Source organism: Glossina fuscipes, unplaced genomic scaffold (assembly GCF_014805625.2).
Source record: "Glossina fuscipes isolate IAEA_lab_2018 unplaced genomic scaffold, Yale_Gfus_2 28, whole genome shotgun sequence".
In the NCBI taxonomy this organism is placed as follows: Eukaryota; Metazoa; Arthropoda; class Insecta; order Diptera; family Glossinidae; genus Glossina; species Glossina fuscipes.
The window spans coordinates 17,766,162-17,786,648 of NW_023998423.1; the positions used below are offsets into that span (position 1 = coordinate 17,766,162).

Here is a 20,487-nt window from a genome sequence, read left to right on the forward strand (position 1 = left end):
GGAGAGACGCTCTTCTCCCCTTGTTGTTCTCAGCTCTTTGCGACCTTTTCGTGGCGTTTTCCTTCATTACCGTTCTTTGATACAAGTTTTTGTTCCGGTTTTCTATATGGAAGAAAATTCTTTCGCGGGGCACCGTTGCGTCTTCTTAAGCAAGACTACTTTCATTCCTTTTGTATGGCTTTGTTGGTGTAGATGAGCTAAGCAGGAAAAATGCAGGGAAGAAAACTCTTGAAGTGCAAGGCTAAGAAAAATGTAAACAATTTTTGTTAAAAAAAAAAATAAAATAAAAATTAAAATTAAAAATAAAATAAAAAAGTAAATACCTTTAAAAAGAGGACAAAATTCTTATGTCTTATGTCTCTTCTCATACTAAACCAAAAAAAAAATGTTCTGTCGCTTTAATTATTGCACAATTTATTGCGTTGAGAAGAAAACTTTTATACACTTATGTTATTTAACAAGTTGCAGGATGAGTTCTTCGCGGAAAGTAACGCACGGATGCGATATTGGAACTTTTTTAAACAGTTTTAAGATTACGATAATTATGCGTAAGTTCGCATGTCTACAGTTAAAATACCTAATGCATACGTGTCTGTGACTACTTGGTGAAATTAACATGTCTTTTAAGAATACTTCAACTACTTTTGTGTATACAGGGTGCACCATAAGCCATGGAGCAACGTTTTAAGGATAATATGTCAACAATGCTAGTATAACATATAAGAGACTCTTGTGCGTCTAGCTGTGAAATACAATTTCAGGTAAATGTATATCAATCTGCGTTCCACATGTCTAAGCTCTTACTCCTTGCAAAGATTATTACAGATCTTCTAGAAGCTTTGAAACAACCTATCAGCAGTGGTTCCTCTTGCCGTACCTAAATGTCTCTATTTTCAAGCGTAACGTTAATAAACACTACATGCTTTCTTCAACCCATTCTTCCTGTAACTTTCGCTGATCACCAACGTGCCTGCACATATGGGAACCTTCCCTTAGTCATACGAAAAAAAAACATAAATTATTATAAATCTTCTCGAAACCGTGAAAAACTTTTCGATATAGCCCGCTACTCGCAACGTAGGTGAAGATGTGTGCTTCACGATTCATAGTCAGTGAAAGATCAGCAAGAGTTGCCGAATAGGTAAGAATCACGACTACTAAACACAGTGTTTGCTGCTTCAAATCGCTACGCAGTAGTGTTTACTCTGGCCGTAGCTACAGTGAGAGCTCAGTCGGTAAAGGCATTATGCCTTACCTATTTTAGGTCTTTCCTTCTTTCTCTTCACTTCTTAACAGGTTAAAATCTCAGTTTACTTTGGCTGTAGCAAGCGCGCAGTCGGTATAGGCACAGTACCTGTCGACTTTAAGTAACTCGTTCTTGTTTTCCACTTCTTTCTAACCCCTTCGTCCCCTTTTACTATACATATATAGGCAACATCTCTTAGCTGATCAAAAATCAAATTGTTAAGTAAAGGCGGATTCTCACGCATCAAGATACGGTCATTCCGTCCTTATGTGAAAAATTTCAGTGTTGATTATGGATCATTATGAATCATCTATCAAGTCATGCTTCTTCTGAAAAGCCCAGTCGAATGCAAAACTTTATGCCGGGGCAGTATTCCCGTATACCTATTGGGCGGTACATTCTTTGTAGTGACAATTAAGTTCCGATTTTCAGAACGCAATTCCGATTTTCAGAAAGTAGTCCCGCTTTTCAGAACGCAGTCCTTCAATTTACTTTTTTGGAGAAAAGTTGAGAATTTTTACATTTCGTACCTGCTGAGTATCATCTGCATACAAGTAGTAGTAAAAATAAGGTAAAAATAAGGAACGCTTGCAGGGGAAGAAATTTTGTTAGTAATCCTTTCATCGGTAATGGCCAACCCTATTGTAAAAATTACGTGTTGTTATCCTTTCGTCTATTTATATGTATACAATAATATAAATGTAGAATTTTTTTTTTTTTGTAATTGTCGTAGATGAATTTGATAAAAATCAAAAAAGAAACAAAAGGAATAGTAATACGTATTACAGGATTTACGATATTGAGTTAGATGCTTTCATTTAAATGCCAATGTTTGCGGTTAATTTGTCAATTGCTTTAATGCCCCAGGAAAAATTCTTCTGTAAAATGATTTTTGTTCAATTTATGTAAAATAATTTAAATTCATTTCATATTTTAGCAAAAAATTTATTTATTTATTTGTTTTTGTACACATGCTGATATGAACATATAAATAAATGTAACGCCGTAAAATAGATTCTTGTGCATTTTCTGCTTGATTGTTTAAACGAATAAATTAATAAATAATTGAATGAGAAAATTACTGTAACTGAATATGCTAGACATGGTTAACATTCTCAGGAGTGGCTTTGAGACTTTGAAAAGTACACACATATGGGAATTTTACAACTTTGTTTGTTACAATTATGTGCTGAGCGATTAGCGCTGCGTGTGTAAAGCAGACAGGAGATTTGAATGGACAGGAGAATGCATACCGCCTTCGTCTGGCATCGATCGAGAGAGCAATGATCGACAATGACACACTTTGCCAAGAGACATATGTAGCGTGTTGTTATGGTAGACGTAACTCAAGGGCAATTCTCCTAAACATTAGTTTATACCGTCGTCGTCTGGTGTCGGTGGATACGTCTATGATTCACATTGAATTATCACGTTAAGGGGCGAACGCGCCGAGAGAAAAAATATGAAAAAGTTGCTTAGGCACTCTAGGGTTTCTCTGAATTTATTATAAAGATAACAGCTATGTGAGAAGATTCTAACTAACTAAATTGTAAGCCTGTTATAGGTGATCGAGGTAGATAGTTATTATTAGTAATTCAGTTTTCATCTGATGACATTGCAATATTACTCTTCGGTACTCTACTGATTACATGAGACTTGATTTGAAGGTAAAAGTTAATTTTCGCTAGCTTCGGTGGTATTCAGAACTGTGAAGACTAACGAAAGTTATAGATTAACCTTTTCGTGAGTATTTTCCAATGGTTTGCTCTTTTTTGATAAATTTATTTAGATTAGTAATATTAACGATTATTTTTAGTGAAAATAACAACACTTGACAAACTCTAGAATATATTCGCAACAACTCATATTATGATAGTGTATTTCATCCTTTTTTTCTCTTATTATATTCATTTTACAATTCAATCATTTAATTACTCGGTCATGAATTATTCGAAGAAGTATGAAGAAGTAAGCCAGAGCTTCTTACGACTACATAACTGCGCGAATGACAGGAGATGACACTATCTTTTTTCTCTTCTACGAATTTTACTAAATGTCATACGTCAAAGATTGTAGTAGGCTACGGCCCACCATTAATTATCATAAACCATCCTGCAGTTATTCACATAACGTAGCGCGTTGTAGGGGAAATACTTGTAAGGTCATTGGTTTACTATTTTCAACAACGTCCGTGCTTGGCATATTTATTAGCATATCTCAACAACTTGCGACCTGTTCATTGAATGCAAGACAGCAAAATGGACGTAGGGACAAACAAGCTTAAATTTGAAAGCAATTTTGAAACGATCTTTGTAAGGAAAGGTTGGTCTGTCTTAATCTCTCCTGCGAGTGGTCGAGTAAGTGGATCGATCCAAACCATTTTTTTTTTTATTATGGTGGAAGCTGGATAATAAAAGACTCTTTGACAAGTATATTAAGTTTGGTAAGTTTCGGCCACATTGACGTATGAGTATCCTCGAAAAAGGGGGCTTTCATGAAAACTGTGCATTTACATATGCATAATCATTTTTGGTCCATTGTTAAGAATATGAGCGAATGAGTGTATTAGCAAAGCGGGGTAGGGTGTTTAACGGTCGGCCTTATCCGACTATAATACTCTTGCTTGGTTTTTTGTTTGTTTACATATCCTAACGTAACCGTTAATTACCGTTAATTAAAATTTTGCTTACAATTATGGTCTAAAGGTGGTATTGCTATGCGGGTTTCTTTTGTTGTTGTTTATATGTGTGTATATAGGTTTTTCAATTTTTGTGAATGAGTCATGTCATTGCATGCATACTACATAAAATGGATTGCGTAAGAGTTTATTTATGTTTATCTTCGATTTCTTTACGCATATTTCCCTCAGTTCAGGAAAAATAACAGATTAACAGAACTTGAACCGGGAAAAATTCTGTTTCAATTCAATGTAATTCCTTTCTTGTTTGATTGTCCGTAAACTCTCGGCCCTCAGACAGTGCCTATAAAAAAACGAAAAGAAAAAAAAAAAAAAAACTTCTTTTTTTCCTTCACTAATTACGTAAAACATTTGAAAAGGGCAGCGAAAAAAATTGTTTTCTTTTTTCTTTTATCGGACAATTATAAATGAGTTTCTCAGTTAAAATAATATTCAAACAACAAGTGATCGAATGTTGTGTTTATACCGAATATTGAACATTGAATCAAGTATTGAACCATTGTGTGAACTATATGTAGAAACATTGGTAGGCAGATGTTGGTATCTATATATGAATGGTTGTGTGTATGTGTGTATGTGTATAAGTTCAAATATAAACCAAATGCACAAAATTGACATATAACCCAAAATTGATACGAAATGAAGCTGAAATTGCATACAATCGTACACACACATCTACAACATATAGAACAGAGAACGAGACCATATACACTCGTTTAGACAGATTAGGCTTCAGAAAACGACATACGCACTTCAAACTCTTGGCATTCGTTATGCATATCTCTATGTAAATACGTATGTTTAGGAATTTTAAATAGAAAATTTGTCGATTGGTGTTACGGTTTCTGTGTTATTATGTCCCCACCCCATCTATACTGTAGCTTCTGTTTCTGTTGTTTTTCGGCGCACAAACAAAAAAAAAAAAATGTTATTTAAAAGCCATTCCTATGCACATAGATATCTATATATATGTGTAAGATGCCAAAATCATGCAAAATTGTAACAAATATATATCAGCATAAATATGTATATAGGTATGTATACATAAATATATGTATGTAAAGAGATATATATGTATATATATAAATACACATGCATATGAATGGACATAAAGTGTATGAAGTACTCTCTTTTTATTTTGCTCTTCCTCTGTCATTTCATTGAAGAGCAGAAAAATTTGTATTGTATGTGTTATCGCATTTGGTCAAACACATAAAAGTGTTACGATTGTAAAATGTTTCCCTTACATACAATCCAGGCATATCAGTTATTCTTTTTTAAATGAGAAAACTTTTATATTTCATATCTTGTAAAGAATAAAATTTTTTCAATTCAAAACTTTACTCAGCGTTGATGCAAGAGTGTCCTTCAAGAAAGTTATTCCTATGAATTTATTGATAACATTTACAGACGGGAACGAACGGGCTGCCCTGCTACGGCGTCATATAGGCACATCGTCTGCTTCTTGTTTCTTCATGGCAAATCTGCCTACGTGCTGGAGGATGACTTACGCTCAACATATCCCTAGACTGACTGGACAGCAACCGACTCTGAAGATCGATCGAGGTCTGCCTAATGTGATCTGATATGTCAGTTCGACTCTTATTCTTAAGTTTAATCTTTTAATCACAACTTTATTATAAATCTAGGCTAGACGTAAAGAGTTTTGGACTAAAACCAGAAAAGAATTTTGGTCCCCATATTAAAATTATTTTCTTTTTTTTCATATTTTTAAAGTTTTAATGAGGTCTCCATTTTTTTTTTTTTTTTAGGAAAGTGTACGAACCGCTTTGAACTTAAGGTTTAAGCGGTAATAGGTTTCCCGACTCAGAATTGTGCGAAAAGTTTGCATTTTCCAAGGGATTTATCAAAACCTCTGCACAGAGTGTAGTAAACTGAGTGTTAAGTTAAGAGATTATGGAAGATGCTTTTCTTGTTTTTTTTATGCAGTGAGTGAGCCAAACAGGTAAGAGGTTCTAAAAACTAATGAAACTTAACCCTTCAAGGTGACATTGCATTCAAGCAACATATGTTTCGTGTACAGTTTCAATAGGATTTTTTGTTCGAAAAAATATTTGCAAATGATGTCTTCTTTGCCCTGATTCTCCTCTAATAATACGCAGTATTTGTAATTGGTGCAAATATTGGCCCAGTTGGGAGCTGGAACTCAAAGGGCTTAAGATAACTTTTGTTTATGTAGTTTATCATTAAAGACAAGTTTTCTTAAAAACCGTTATGGTATTTGCGTTGCTTACCTTTCATGGATGACTTCTGAAGACGGCAAATATCCTCTCATTTCTGTGTTTGGCTTGAAGTCTTACGTAGCTTTTCAATTAAAGTGCGCCTAATCTTGGTAGTTTCTTCTAACCTCTACACAGAGTAATTTTTTAAATTGTATATCTCTGAAAAAGCCTTTTGTACAAAAGCAAACTTCAAATATACCTCAACCAAATCAAACACGGAAGGGACAACGCTTTCTATATTTCGCTTTTGTCTCTCTTTTCAAAAGTTCAGAAAGATCTCTGTTAGTTGAAATGTTCTCGGCTATCACTGGAAAATCACACAGAATACATCCCTGTTTTCATGGCCTAAAATTCTCGATCTCTGTACATTGGTTGAATGCTTTATCCTAAAATTTTTATCTACGATTTCGATACTTTTTGGATGATTGCTTTTTCAATCCTGGGATCTCCTCTCCTCCCGTTCAAGATTAAGGGCAATTGATTCGTGTTGTTGTCCAGTTAAACAATTGATTTTTTGCTCTTAACGTCAATTAATTAAGGGAAAGTAGTAAGAAAAAATCGAACTTAAAAAGGAATCATCGATACATATGTGATGTGGTGAGTGTGTGTGTGTGTTGACAAGAGGGCGAATAAAGAAATGAGTGCGTAAATACACAAAAGTCCATCACACATTCAGTCGTCCATACCGTCAGGTAATGAAATACGAGAGCATGTTTGTGGGAATCATGTGCGACTGCATATGGGTTATGTGTAAAGGAAATGTGTTACAAGTACTCGTACCCTTAACCAATGTCATGCTGCATGTAAAACATGCATGTATGTGCGTCTGTGCTGACTATTGTAGATAAATGTATACACGATCATGAAGTTTGTATATATACATATGTATGCGTGGGTGTTTGGGTTTTTGTTTTTTTTCTTTGTTTTTTTTTTTTTTTTTGTTTTGAGTTTGTATTGCTGCTGTCGTCATGGTTTTTTCGTTTCTGTTTTGTGTTGTTATACTTTGTTGAACTATGCCGTGCGTCTGTTGCAGTTGTTGTGAGCGGAAACGGAAGTTACAGCCTCCTCAACGGATACGTATTGCAAGTTGACTTAATGTTCTTATGTGTTTTACCAATCGGTTCCTCTGACATACAGAAGCCGCCTGACCGGCCGTTCAATTGTCGTTTTGTTTATGCAAAATGAAAAATCAATCGCTTTGATTTATCAGAATATATGATAACGCACAGCTAGTCAATCTTATGTCATTCACTTATTTGTGTACTGTGTCGTCCCTAAATAGACACAGATTTTTGATAAACGTCGCCGTTACTACGCAATTTTGTCAGACTGCGTTATATGAATGAAGCCGATGCTTACTTATGTGATGCTAGTTTATGCCAAATTGAGTGATAATTAATTTTAGCTCTACTTACAATTGATTTATATGAACGTGTGCGTCTCTGTGTGTGTGTGTGCGTGTGTGTGTGTGTAATGGCGTTTATGTGCTGCGTGGTCATGTTAACATAACACCTCTTAATCAATAATTGTTCGGTTAAACGTTGGGGTCCACTTGACGTAATAATGTTTAGATGTTAGACATTTACAGACATGTTAGTATACTTTTAGGCTCTCGAGAATAATTCAAAGTATTTGCAATAATCTTAAGATCTACTAATAATTAGTGTGTCTATGTTAATTGGCAAGTAAATGTACTTATGTTTGTATGTGTATGTCTGTGTGTGTATATGTGCGCAAGTAGATACATTTATAAAGATTTCATGTGCAAATTTTAAATAACTTAAGTTCTTGAATAAAAAGACGGATAGAATATCATGAGTTTGCTGCCGCAAGAATATCGTCTGTGTTTTTTGCCACTTAGCCGCAGAGAAAAGTCGTCTCTCTATAAGAAATAATAAAGAGATAAAAAACGAAATACAAAAGCAAAACTATAACTATAAAATATAGTTCATCATACGACATGTCATCATTTTTCTGTAACAATACAAAGGTAACAATAACAAAAAACAATGACAACGACAACAACAACAACAATCATAACGCCACACATGGCATATTAATACATCACAAGACAACACATAACATTTATTTCAATTGTGCCTTTCTTTTCCCCTTTTTTTTTGTTTTTTTTGTTTTTATGAGTGGCTGTGTGGTCAAACGAATCATATTTTTTTCACACATATACACACTTGCATTCGCACATATGCATATATATAGATATATTTATATATATATATATATATATATATATATACATACATTTGTATATATTTTTATACGTAAATACCCATGCACATCAAGAGAGTGTAAATTTTTGCATTGAAGGAAAGTTGTTGCTCCAATATATTCATATACGTTTAACGCTTGCGGCTGTTTAAATGCATAACGTGCATAGCAAAACGGAAAAGTAAAATATTTGAAAATTGTTTTTATATATATGAAAATTTAATTTGTGGATTAAAATATTTTAAAGGATTAAATTTCCAAAAATCACTTCAATAATTCGCCGCAAGCGATATATATAAATATTTTGATATAATTTTGAAGTTAATTCGTAATACCCTCTGCGTAAAGCAATTTTTTCTGCATCGCATTTCAAAATCAATGCTCACGCCTAAATTAGAGGCACGGTTATTTGTTTTTTTTTTTTTTTGTTTTAATTGTTCAATAGCAGCTATATAAGAATATATATTAAATATAATATAAGTAAAGGGTTTAAGTTAACTTAATCTACACTTTAAAGTACTTAAATCAAAGTGTAAAGTGGCAAAAGCAAGACAAAGAGGAAATAACAGCGAAACGAACTTTTAACAACTTTCAATAACGTTATCGATTAAATAACATACGCTTCACAGATTCACTTTTATCCGAAATGGAGAACAAGTGGTAATTATCATTACAGTATTCACAGAGGATTCGTATAAGAGAATATATAGCAGTCTACACTTAACCCTACACCGCGATAGGTGCAAGCGAAAAAAGTGTACGGGACAGTACATTCAAAGCCATTTAATAGGAATAAAGGTTATATTCAGCCATTAACACACTTAGCCACGAAACTCAAAGCAAAGGCTAACGTTCTCTTCTCTATAAAGTTTGGGTTGATTAAAAGGACACCAATCCCATAAGAAGGAAGTGCTCGTTGCCTTACTTCCTTACCTTAAGCCAATGAAGGGCAAATAGGGGAAATTGTTTCTGAACAGATTCTATCAACTGCACATAACAGCTATAGCTTGATCATCATATAACTGAGGTATATATACTTGGTAATAGGCCGTAAGAATCACCAAATTCTTGAACTCACAATAGAAAATATACAGCCCGAAGCATAGATTCGGCTTTAATTGAATATTTATAAGAGAATTTATTTCTTCATCCTTGTTGGGGAATCATGGTGTAATGATAAAAACGATTGTTTTCCAAGAAATATGTTTTCTTGGAAAAAAAAAACGAGAGAAGAAAAGTTCGAGTGAGTAACTAACAGCGTCTATCGATACTAGGATTAGAGACCGTATTTAGTGGAACAACGTGGTTGTGCATTTTGAAATTGTAGATTTTGTGTGAAGCACTTAGTCGTAATTCAGTATTAAAGAAAGCCGGTGTACGGCATATGTATCTTTAACAAATGTCGGCGATATTGTCATAATGTCATATATGATAACTCGAATTTTGATGAACGTTACATTATATGAATTATTTTCGAGGAACTACTTGGGCTCTGGATTGTGTGGTTTAACAGGTTGCATAATTGCAATCTTCGCACTTGCCTGAAAGAATATTTCATTTACACTATCCTAACGAACGATTAACTTTTCCCTTTAGTGTCACATGCCCGCTGTGGTCAATATCAAAGCTCAATTTCGACACAACATTCAGCACAACATTTTACATATATTATAAGTCGTTAGTAGCCCGGGCAAAAGCATTGAAGTTGTGTTAATGTGAAAGAGTTACACAAAAGCAGCAATAAACGGCATTAAGGGAATCCGTTTATCATCAGCTTGAACAACGAGAGTAAACGCTGTAAGCAAACGTTCGTATTTTACGAAGGTTGATTTTATCCTAAAGAGTGCTAAAGAGACAGACAGCATGCGATGGACGAGAATGAGTCCCCCTCCAATTTAATGGAAGAAGTAACAATTCGATACGATTGTTAAAAACTACTACGAGAGGTAAAAAACAACTACAAGAGAGAATATGGAGGCATGGGAAAGTATGAGTTTATCAAGCGGTAAGCTAGATCTCTTGGAAAATTCCATTTTCAAGCATAGTAGTATGCTTTAAACAAAAGTGCCGTAATTGTTGCATCCCGTAGAGTCGGTGTAAAAAACACATGTATATATGACATGCGAACAATAGTTTCGAAAGTAAAGATCAGAGGAATCGATAGTCAAAGTTAAACTTAATCAAAGCAGACCTGTTTTTTTGATATGAATTTCTGCGAGTCATGATCTCAAACAATTGCGAATTAATTGATTTGATGAGTTATACCGCTTTCGAAACATTGAAACAAACGGAAAGAATTTTGAAGTTGTCGTATTTATATATACGCAAACAATTCGAATGAATTTGAAGTCCTCTTAGAATAGTTGAAATCATAGTATTATTCCATAAATGTAAGGCGGCTATACGCGAGAGTGGCGAACTTAGGCGTATCTGGCTCTTTTTAGAGACTTCCTTTTAGCCGAATTCACAAAATTGATAAGAAAGACGAGTTGAGTCGTTCAAATAATGTGGAACGGAATGGAATGTAGTTATTGAAAATCTTTCCCGTACTTGGTAATAATTAGTTGCGATTAGAAGTAATATTTAGTTTTGGCGTTAATTAAATTTCTTTATTGTGCAATATTTTGAAAATAGTCGCCGAGAATCTGCTTCTTTTTTAATGGAGTTACTCTTGACAGACGGAAATTGCAATTCATAGAAGATCAAAGGACAGGAAGCCGCAGTCATAACTAGGTATTACATATCGGTCGGATCAAAAAGTAAATTTTTTAATTTTTTGATGTTTAATGGCGTGGTCGAAGCTGAAAGATTGGTTCCGAGGCATCTGACACCCGTGATACCAAAATTAAGTAGAGGTAAAAATACTGAAAGAAGCTTAACAAAAGTCACTAGCCAGACTTCGCTACAAATTCCATATAAACTGAAACTCGGTGAGGGATATGGTCCGCAGACGAGACTGCAAAAATATGGAATCAGTCAAATCAATGCACGTGGAGACAATTGACATGTTAGGAGACCAGGTGAAGTCAAATTTTAACGCCTTCACCCGTCTTAAAGGCTTCATGACACGCGCTCCCTAGGCCCATAGAAAATTTTTAAGTGAATTCGGACACCCTTCAGCTTGCAAGACAATCCTACAAGATAGAGGAACTATTCCAAAACTAAAGTGAGTGGTTCGTACCATCCTCTCTTAGCAGGACGAGCCCTATCAATCATCTCTAATTACTTAATGCAAGGAATACTCTCTGAAGGGCCGCACCCAAGCTGTTACACCGCACCCATTGTAATAATTTGGGTTTGAACCGTAGGTGCATGTCCCGATTTTTATACATATACTACTGCTTCTACCGCGATTTCTTACAGGAGTCAACTATTGTTTATTAGAATTCATGCTTTACATACAAACTATTCGTCATATTTGTGTATGTGTACCCATTTCCACCGAAGTTTCTTGCGCGGTGTATGTAAATGCAAGCTTTTCCGCGAGGGATCATAGTAAGCACCACTTCTTGCTCCGTGTTTAATAAATGCAGTCACTCCTACCCTCCGTAGGAGATAAGTAAGCGGGCACCCTGACCTCCGTGAATTCCATAGTTTCCTTTTATAATGCTTTGGAATTGTCGCCGTTGCGCGTATCGTAATATTCATAAACTTACATTCGGATTATTCATATATCCTGGGATGCCACTCAACTACTTTCCCGTTTGGATTTATTGTACAAAGAGCAGGTCTCAACTCCCAATTCACCCAATCATCCCAGACCTGTGACCGTTATATCTTGGGACTCCACTGAAGCTGAATTCTCAGTGGTGAACTCTGCAAGCAGACGATCCCTCACACTATGACTCTATGACTCACCAAGAAAACTATTCCTGCCGTCGTGGTGTAAGGAGAACAGTAAGGTGAACATATCTCCGTTCCGATATTCGGACTTTTATCTTCCAGAAATTTGACTTACCACGATCCGCGTTTTGGTCAGTCAATCATAGATAAAGTCGATAAATCATTCTAAAAAAATAGAGGATGAACAGTGTGCTTTATATTAAGGCACGCCTATAAAACTGAAAATTAACCCAAAAATAGTTATGAACTGGGAACCTCATGAGCAGAGAGAGAATCTGAAAATCGCTACTTTAATGAAGCGAAGCCTAACGAGTAAAACGGATAAACCCACACTATTAATAGCATAAGTCATGTGTTTTTCGGGAAGACTTAAAGGTAATCATGCAACATCAGCCGTTGGAACCTGGCCAGTGGATTGATTCCAGTTTCCATCGTTAGCAATTAATTAGATGACGTTTGTCTTTCGTCACGACAGTGCATTTCAAACTTGATTGGATAAAAATTTAGAAAGCTTGACATTTGTATTTTTCCCTTTTAGCCTGGGCCTTATCTCGTTTGACTATCAATTATTTCACTCCGCTAAGAATTCTCTACGAAAGAGACTGACAGTGATTTTAAACTTAACTTGGAAAAAGATTGTTAATGATGCCTGTTATTCCGTTTTTTTTTTTTTTTTTTTTTTGTAACCTTTAGCTCTTATATGAATTTTTAATTTTCTAAATTTCTTTATGCGAACATTCAAAGCGCTGCTTATTAATGCCGATGTGCCTTGCTATAGCAATTTTATTAATTAACTATTGACCTGTAATATGGAACAGTACGTGAATTGTAACAAAATGGCAAATAAACGTTAGCTGTATCTACGATAGTGGCAGCGGCAGCGACAACGGCAACGGCAACGAGTCATATACTTAACAGAATAAAATCCATTAATGAATAATCGACGGAATTCATATTACAATGGCGAGTTAAAAACATTTATGGTTGTTGCCGTCGATGTTGTTATGATTATCGTTACTGTTGCATAATTGTTGTACTCGTAAAACTCGGCTCTATTTTCATCCCTGTTTGCCTCTCTTTTATTTTAAGTACCACGGCAAACTGTCAAGAGTCTCATTAATTGAACAACAATGAATGCCATCAGGAAAATAAAATAAAACAAAAAAAAAAAAAAGAAAAAAAAAAACAAGAAAAGAAAAACGAGAAAAAATTAACAAAAATAAAAGAAAAAAAAAAAAAACAAAATGAAAAACTAAAGTAAAAGGAAAAACTTTGAAAACAGTGCAAAGCAAAGCTAAAAATCAGTTAAACATGAAAAAACGAGAGAAAATAAGTGAATAAAACAAGTTAAAACTTGCGGTTTTTGTTTCTGCGGTAAAACGAAAAAGTTCAAACATTAACAATATCAACAACAAAAGAAACAAAAAAAAAAAAAAAAATATAAAATAAAAAAAAAACAAAAAAATAGACTGAAATTGAAAATTTTTTGCTCTCAAAAAAATTGAAACAACAAAAACAAGAAAAAAAAACAAAAAAAAAAAGAAAAATATAAGACAAGAAAAACCAACAACAACCATCTATAGAAAAAGTCATAAAGTTTAACTTAAATTCGCTTTATAAGTGGCTTGAGTTCTAGTAGAAGTACTATAGTAGTACTCAGTGCTACAGTTACAATTTCCGTTTCCGTTTGTTTTTTTAGTTGCGGTGAATAAACACGAAAGCAATACAGAGATATGGATGGGATTAAGCTCTACCGAAATGGTAAAAAGGGAAGGGAGCGAAGCGAGCACAGGCAAAGATAGATAGAGCGAGAGAGAGAGAGAGAGAGAGAGAGATAGAGAGAGAATGAGAATGAGATGATGACTGAATTGAAGCGGGCATGGAGATTAGTGTGTTTGCTTTTCGTAAGCGCCACTTAAAAGCAGTCGCCAAACACAGCTAACGTACTTATTTCCAAACCTTTATACGTGCGTTTATAATTCAATGTGATTTTTCAGTTTTTCAGTTTTTCTTTTATGTCAAAATCCTTTCTTTTTTTTTTTTTTTTTTTTTTGCTTCTCATTTATTTCATTTTTCTCCTACGGATATTTCTCCCTATGTTTTCTATGCGACATAATCTGATACGAATTTTTTTGACGCTGTTTAATGTTAACCGTCTTGTTACTGTTGTTATTACATATTTTACTAACAATATAATATAATTTCATTTTCTTTTCATACTCTTTCTCTATCGCTCTTTCGCTCCTTCTCTTTGTTGTTCTCTATTCCATCTGTGTTACCTTTAATTGTGTAAATATTTTTGTAGCACTAAGCTCATAAATGTTTTGTTTTAGTTTCAGTCTGCGCTCTATGCTATACTACTGTTATTTAGAGCGTACATAGATGTATGCTTGTGATGAAAAATTTTTCGGTTATGAACATAACAATAAGTTGAAATTTTTGACCATTATTTTTGCTAGCATGTAACGAAGCTTTACTATGCCTTTCATGCCATTCAACTTACCTTACGCTTAAATAGTTATCTCAACTTGATCAGAACGTTCGTCTAAAAAAGACTTATGTGATAAATGTCGAATTTCACGGTATTAGTTCACTTTGTTGGTGTAACCTTTGAGAAATACCTAAAATATTACAGAGAGCAAAACTCATCTTAGTTCTTTATTCCTTAATCTCTCTCCGTTTTTTTGTTTCTTTGTTTGAATTTCAAGTATATTTTAATCTTTCTTCCTATTGTTCTTCATGGATATTGTTTGTTATTTGTCCAGCTAATACTAGTTTTGTTATAATCATTTAATTTTTCACTCAGCCCTTTCTCACTTTTATTCAAGGTTGTGTTAGACCTTTCTCTCTTCTTTTGCGGTGTACCTTCCTGTTTTGAACTTTACTGTTCTTCTCTTGTTTCATCTCCTCTCTCTGTTCTTATCTTATTTCGTCTCGGTTCGTCTTGTCTCGACTTATTTTGTCCCGTCTAGTCTTTTCTCATCCCATTTTGTGCAGCGTCGTCTCGTCTTGTCTTGTCTTAACTCGTCTGGGCTTCTCTTGTCTTTCCCCATTCTGTTTGCTGCTGTGTCGCCTTACCCTGTCTCGTCTTGTTTCGTTTTGTTACGTTTTGCCGCCGCTTCTTGTGTCTCATATTTTTTTTCTTTTTTATGGTGTCGACTTGCCTCGCCTCGCCCCGTTTGGTCCCGCATTACCATATCTCGTCTTATCTTATCTTGTCTCACCCAGTCTTATTTCGCTTCTTCCTTTCTCGTTTCAGCTTGTGCTGTATCGTCTCGTTTCGTGTTTTTTATGTCTTGTCTACTCTTGTCCTATCTCGAATCCTCTTATTTCTGTTCGTGTCATGTTGTCTCTCTTCGTCCCGTCGCGTTTCGTCTTTCTAGGTCTTGCCTTTTCTTGGCCTATTCCGTCTGCTTATCTTGTTTCGTTTTCCTCTTGTCTTGTCCCATTTCCCCTTTCTTTCTTTCGTCACCACATGTCCCGCTTCATTTCATCATGTCTCATATCGTCTCGTCTTTCTTTATCGTATCTTGTCTTGCCTTTTTTGCTCTCTCTCTGCTTCTTCGCTGCCTATATTTTTTCTTTTTTTTTTGTTTCTTCTCCTTTCCTTCTTCTCTTCGTATCGCTTTTATTTTTTCAATTCAATTACTATTTTTCCCTTCGTTTACCCTAATTTTTTCTTTTCATTTCTTTACTTTTTTTTCTTTTTTTCTCCATTTTATTTTCTGTCTCTCCTCTCTTTTTCTTTTCGCTTATAAGCCACATACTTTTCATATAAAACGTCATTTACAGCGCAATGGAAAATGGCCTAACGAATTCGACTTGACCCAATCATGTAGATCTGCTTTTCTATTATTATTGTTATTTAGTTGGTTGACTGACTGCGTGACTACCTATTTTTGCTTTTTCCTCTATTTTGTTTCCCTAGTTATAGAAATTTAATTTTACGCTAAATTTGTTCCCTCTTGTTATAATTTGCAATCACTTATTATATTAAATGTATACCATTGTGGGCACTGCACTCTAATGTGTACGGTACGGTATCCATAAATTCGAAGGTAAATAAAATATCATTTCACATACTTACGGGAATGAAATTATTGATTTAAATTTTGTTGTATTTGACTTTATTTCATTTCATTAATATTTTTAATTAAAAAAGAACACAAACGGCATAAAAGAAGAAAGCTTTTCAAAATGAATTTATTCCTATTGAAGAGACCGTAAGGTATCGATTTCAAAAGGGAAAATGAGTCTTCTTTTTTTTTATTATTTAATTGTAATAATTGTCTTATATACGAGAGTCGTAATAGCAGTATGTTTAGAGCAAACAAACATTTATCTTTAAAATTTATCTTTTAAATTGTCTCTTCACATCCCCTCTTGTTAAGGTTAAGGTTAAGACAAATATTTGTGCAACCATTAAAAAGTGATCTAAAAAGTTTGTTTGTCCTGATGAGCAGTTTAGTTTTGTTTATAACGAAATGAAACGGAGAAGTTATCTCAAAAACAAATATTTGCCTCTTTTTGGTCAAGCTGTGGCATGTAAGCTAACAGATAAAGGAAACGTGATATATTGACTTTTATTATTAATTAGTAGTAAGTTGAAAACAAAAAATTTAGGTTTAATTTGTTTGCTTTTCATAAGCTTTACCAGTAGAGAAGAGCAAAAATTATTATGTCTCTAAATGAGACGAAATTAATACGTTTCGATGTTTGTATTGTTTACTCAGTTCATCGAGCTACTTTAGTGTTTTGATTTTTGATTTCAATCTATGTCCATTCCAATTGTCGATTCCAGTGCAGAGCATTGCAGTGCAACGTGTTCTCAACGGACACAGTTTCACAACAGCACTTGTGCTATTTGTTAAGAGTGGATTGAATTTGTTTCGCTAAATATTAATTGAGTATCGTATTCTCAAAATCACTAAAGGTCAGATGGTCGATATTTCACATGTAGTATATAGTTTCCAATTTCAAGATATTCCACTTTCTCAATTTGATCCCCTAATGTATGAGCCAGTCTTCAGCCTGCTCTATCAAATCGCTGTACATTCATATTCTCAACGACAAACTGCAGGCATTCGCCAAAATGAGTTCAGAATTTTACTCCTTCTCCTCTGACTGGAATTCGTAGACACAGATGAGCACGCTCCTTTGAGCTTTGAATTACATTTCCGAAACTTGTTTTTACATTGATTGACATTAACAATTAGCGCAAAAAGAAAAAAACATATATTTTTTTTTGTAAATTTAAACTTAATCGAAGTGTGAAAATTAACTCTTTTCGATCCACCTCTCTTGCTCACAGTCCGAAACGAAACTTGTATCAATAGGACATGAAGGGCCAAATGGACTTAAAATTTGAGAGAGAACGAACAGCCGCTCCACTATCACCTTTGAAAATTTTTCTATGAGCTCTAAATTAAAGTTGATGCCGAGCTTGTAACAACAAAAATGTTTTTTTTTTTATTCTTTAAAGGCTTCTTTTTACATAACTCGAAATTAGAAGGAAGAGGATGGAATGGTGTACCACGGTCCGTCATTAAATACTCTACACCATCACTTAGTTTATTCTTAAAATGAATTTTGAAGGTAAGGCGTTGTATGGGAAGCGGGCGAAAGCGGAAGGCGTTTCGAACCGAACTACCTTGAAGAGCGGTCGTCTTTGGGCGAAAACAAGTCGGTGTATCAAATTTAATAAAACTATTTCAAAGACTGCGGCTTGTAGGTTAAACTTAAGAAAACAGGACGAATAGTCGGGCAGTCGGGACGATGGATAAACAAGCTTAGATCGACCCAGAAAGTGATTCTGAACTGATCGGTATAAAAGCTGAGCTCTTCCGAGTCCTTCTGCTGATTGCATACATCCGCACAAATTTAATCCAGGCGTAAGTAGTGTTGGGTATAACAAAAAATATTGTTGTAAACTATAATATCTATTAAAGCCATTGAACAACTAAAAACGTATAAGAAGCAGGAATTCTAGGCTCTTCAACAGCGAACACTATTGTGAGATAAGAATTAAAATTTGAAGGTCATCGATGAAGAATTGCAAAGTCGAAAAGAATTGTTTCGTGAAAAGTTTTGAAATAATAACGACTTAATCACAGGATTAGCCTTGCAGGCAGAGTATATCTTCGAGTAATGTAGACTTGTATCAAGTGCTTGCATGTGTTTTGATCAGCAAAGTCTCTTGGTGAAATGATGTTGGGTTAATCAGTGCATTTAGACGCTAATCATGCAACGCTCAAAATTACATTTTCGACATTCGTAACTTTTGCTGTTCGACCTGAGGCGAAATCTGCCCCGAAACCCATCAAACACTTTTAGTAGCTTATGATTATGCTGATCCAAAATGTATCAGTTATCGGTTTTGCTTTCAATCGTTTCGATTTGGATGTCGACGACAAAGAACGGCCTGGAGGATTAAAAAAGTTCAAAGGCAATGAATTGCAAGACTTATTGGACGAAAACCCAACTCAAAGTTTCAAGAAACTTTTCAATAGCTTAGCCGATGAATCAACTGTTTCTAGACGTTTAGATAACGAATCAGGCCAAAAAGGAAGAGTTTCCTCTGGCATATTATGAGCGGCAATGAAAAGTGGTTCTACTACGATAATCCCAAGTGCGAAAAGTCGTGGTTTCGTCACATCGCGTCGACACATAAGCGGGATATTTACGCCACAAAATTTTGCTGAGTGTATCCTAGAATTGTCAAGGTGCAGTGCATATACAAGCTGCTGAAACCGAAAGACTCTGCTACTGCAGATGTCTGCCGACTACAATTAAACAAATTGACCGATGTTTCGATCGATTACACGTCGCAAGAGTTGTTAAGGATACACTGTTCCAGCTCGAATGGGAAATTCTTCTGCACCCAGCGTACTCACCAGACATAGCGCTTTCTGATTACCACTTCTTCAGATCAATGCAGCATGGTTTGGGTGATCTTTGGATCGCTGCCAAACGAGTATCGTTCTTTCGACATGCTATCACCATGTTGCCAGAGAATCTCAACTAGCAGCTCAATCATCGCGGTTTCGAAATTCAAGTGCGGTAGAGTTTTTAATAAAGCCGATAGCCTTAGATACTGATGCTGATGATGATTTTAGTTTTAGAATTTAGTGATTTAGTGGTGATTTTAGTTTAAGAATTTATCTCGCCGGTTAAATCAATAATAATAATGATAATAATAATAATAATAATGATAATGATAATGATAAACTGTATTATGAAATGCCGAACTTCAACGCGCTTACACTATACTGCCTGTATGGACATCATTTCTAAATAATTGAGGGAATAAAAGGGAAAAAGAGGGAAAGGAAATGCAGCAAATTCGTTCAAATAAAAAAGTTGGGTTCTCATAAGTGATATTAATCCAAAGAAAATTTAAGATAAAAGTTTTCGTAAATGCTGCGCTCATGTTTGCGAGCCGAGTATATTAGATCTGTAAGAAAGAGATTTTGCCTGCAGGGGTATCCATCGGAAGCGCAATCAAGTACCTTTGGTTAACAGGAAACTCTTTTGGTCCGCAGAAAATCGTTAAACTATATAAAACCACAGAAGATAGTCGTGGCTAGGCTGAGACTCTGAGATCCTAGAAATTATAAAATCCTAAGGTATCGCAAAGTACTTTATAACAATTATAAGCGTATAAAAATGCAGAAAATTGATTTAAGCAGAAACGTATCTCAAGACTCTGAAAGGTATTCCTGATCGTTACAAAACACTAAGACCATAGAAAGTATTCTTAATTAGATATGAGTTTTTGCTAAAACGTACTTCAGCTGAAGCCAAGTGCATCTCGCGCTATTACCTGCGTGTAAGTATAGTGATTTGCGTTAAGTATTTTTGAAATTTGTTTTTGAAAACAAAAAAATCCAATATTTTCAAGAAATGAATTTCCCTCTAAACATTTTACCGCGATATAGAGAAAGATAAATCTTTTGATGCTTAAATACGCGGCAATCGTGAATAACGCAACGAAGCTATGCTTTTTAATTCTGTACTGAAACTTGTACAAGTTGGCGGGAGGAGAAGGTGTGTTTGTTAAGAAATCAGTAAAAACAAGAAAAAGCCGAAAACATGTTTAATTTTCAAAATTTTCTATATCATCGTGTTTTATTTTGCATGAAAATCACTTTGCTCTAGTAGTGTTTCTTTTTCTTTTCTATTTTTCAACATTTAAATTGTAATACCATTGCGTTTACATTGAAACATAACGT

General features: G+C 34.7%; 1 long non-coding RNA gene across 1 annotated transcript in view; it reads left to right on the forward strand.

The window, feature by feature from the left end:
* Positions 1-5,735: 5,735 nt before the first annotated feature.
* Positions 5,736-20,487, forward strand: part of LOC119636427 — a 66,022-nt gene continuing 51,270 nt past the window's right edge. Inside the window, exon 1 of the long non-coding RNA XR_005247139.1 lies at positions 5,736-5,910. This is a non-coding gene — a long non-coding RNA (uncharacterized LOC119636427). The remainder of the gene's footprint in view (positions 5,911-20,487) is intronic.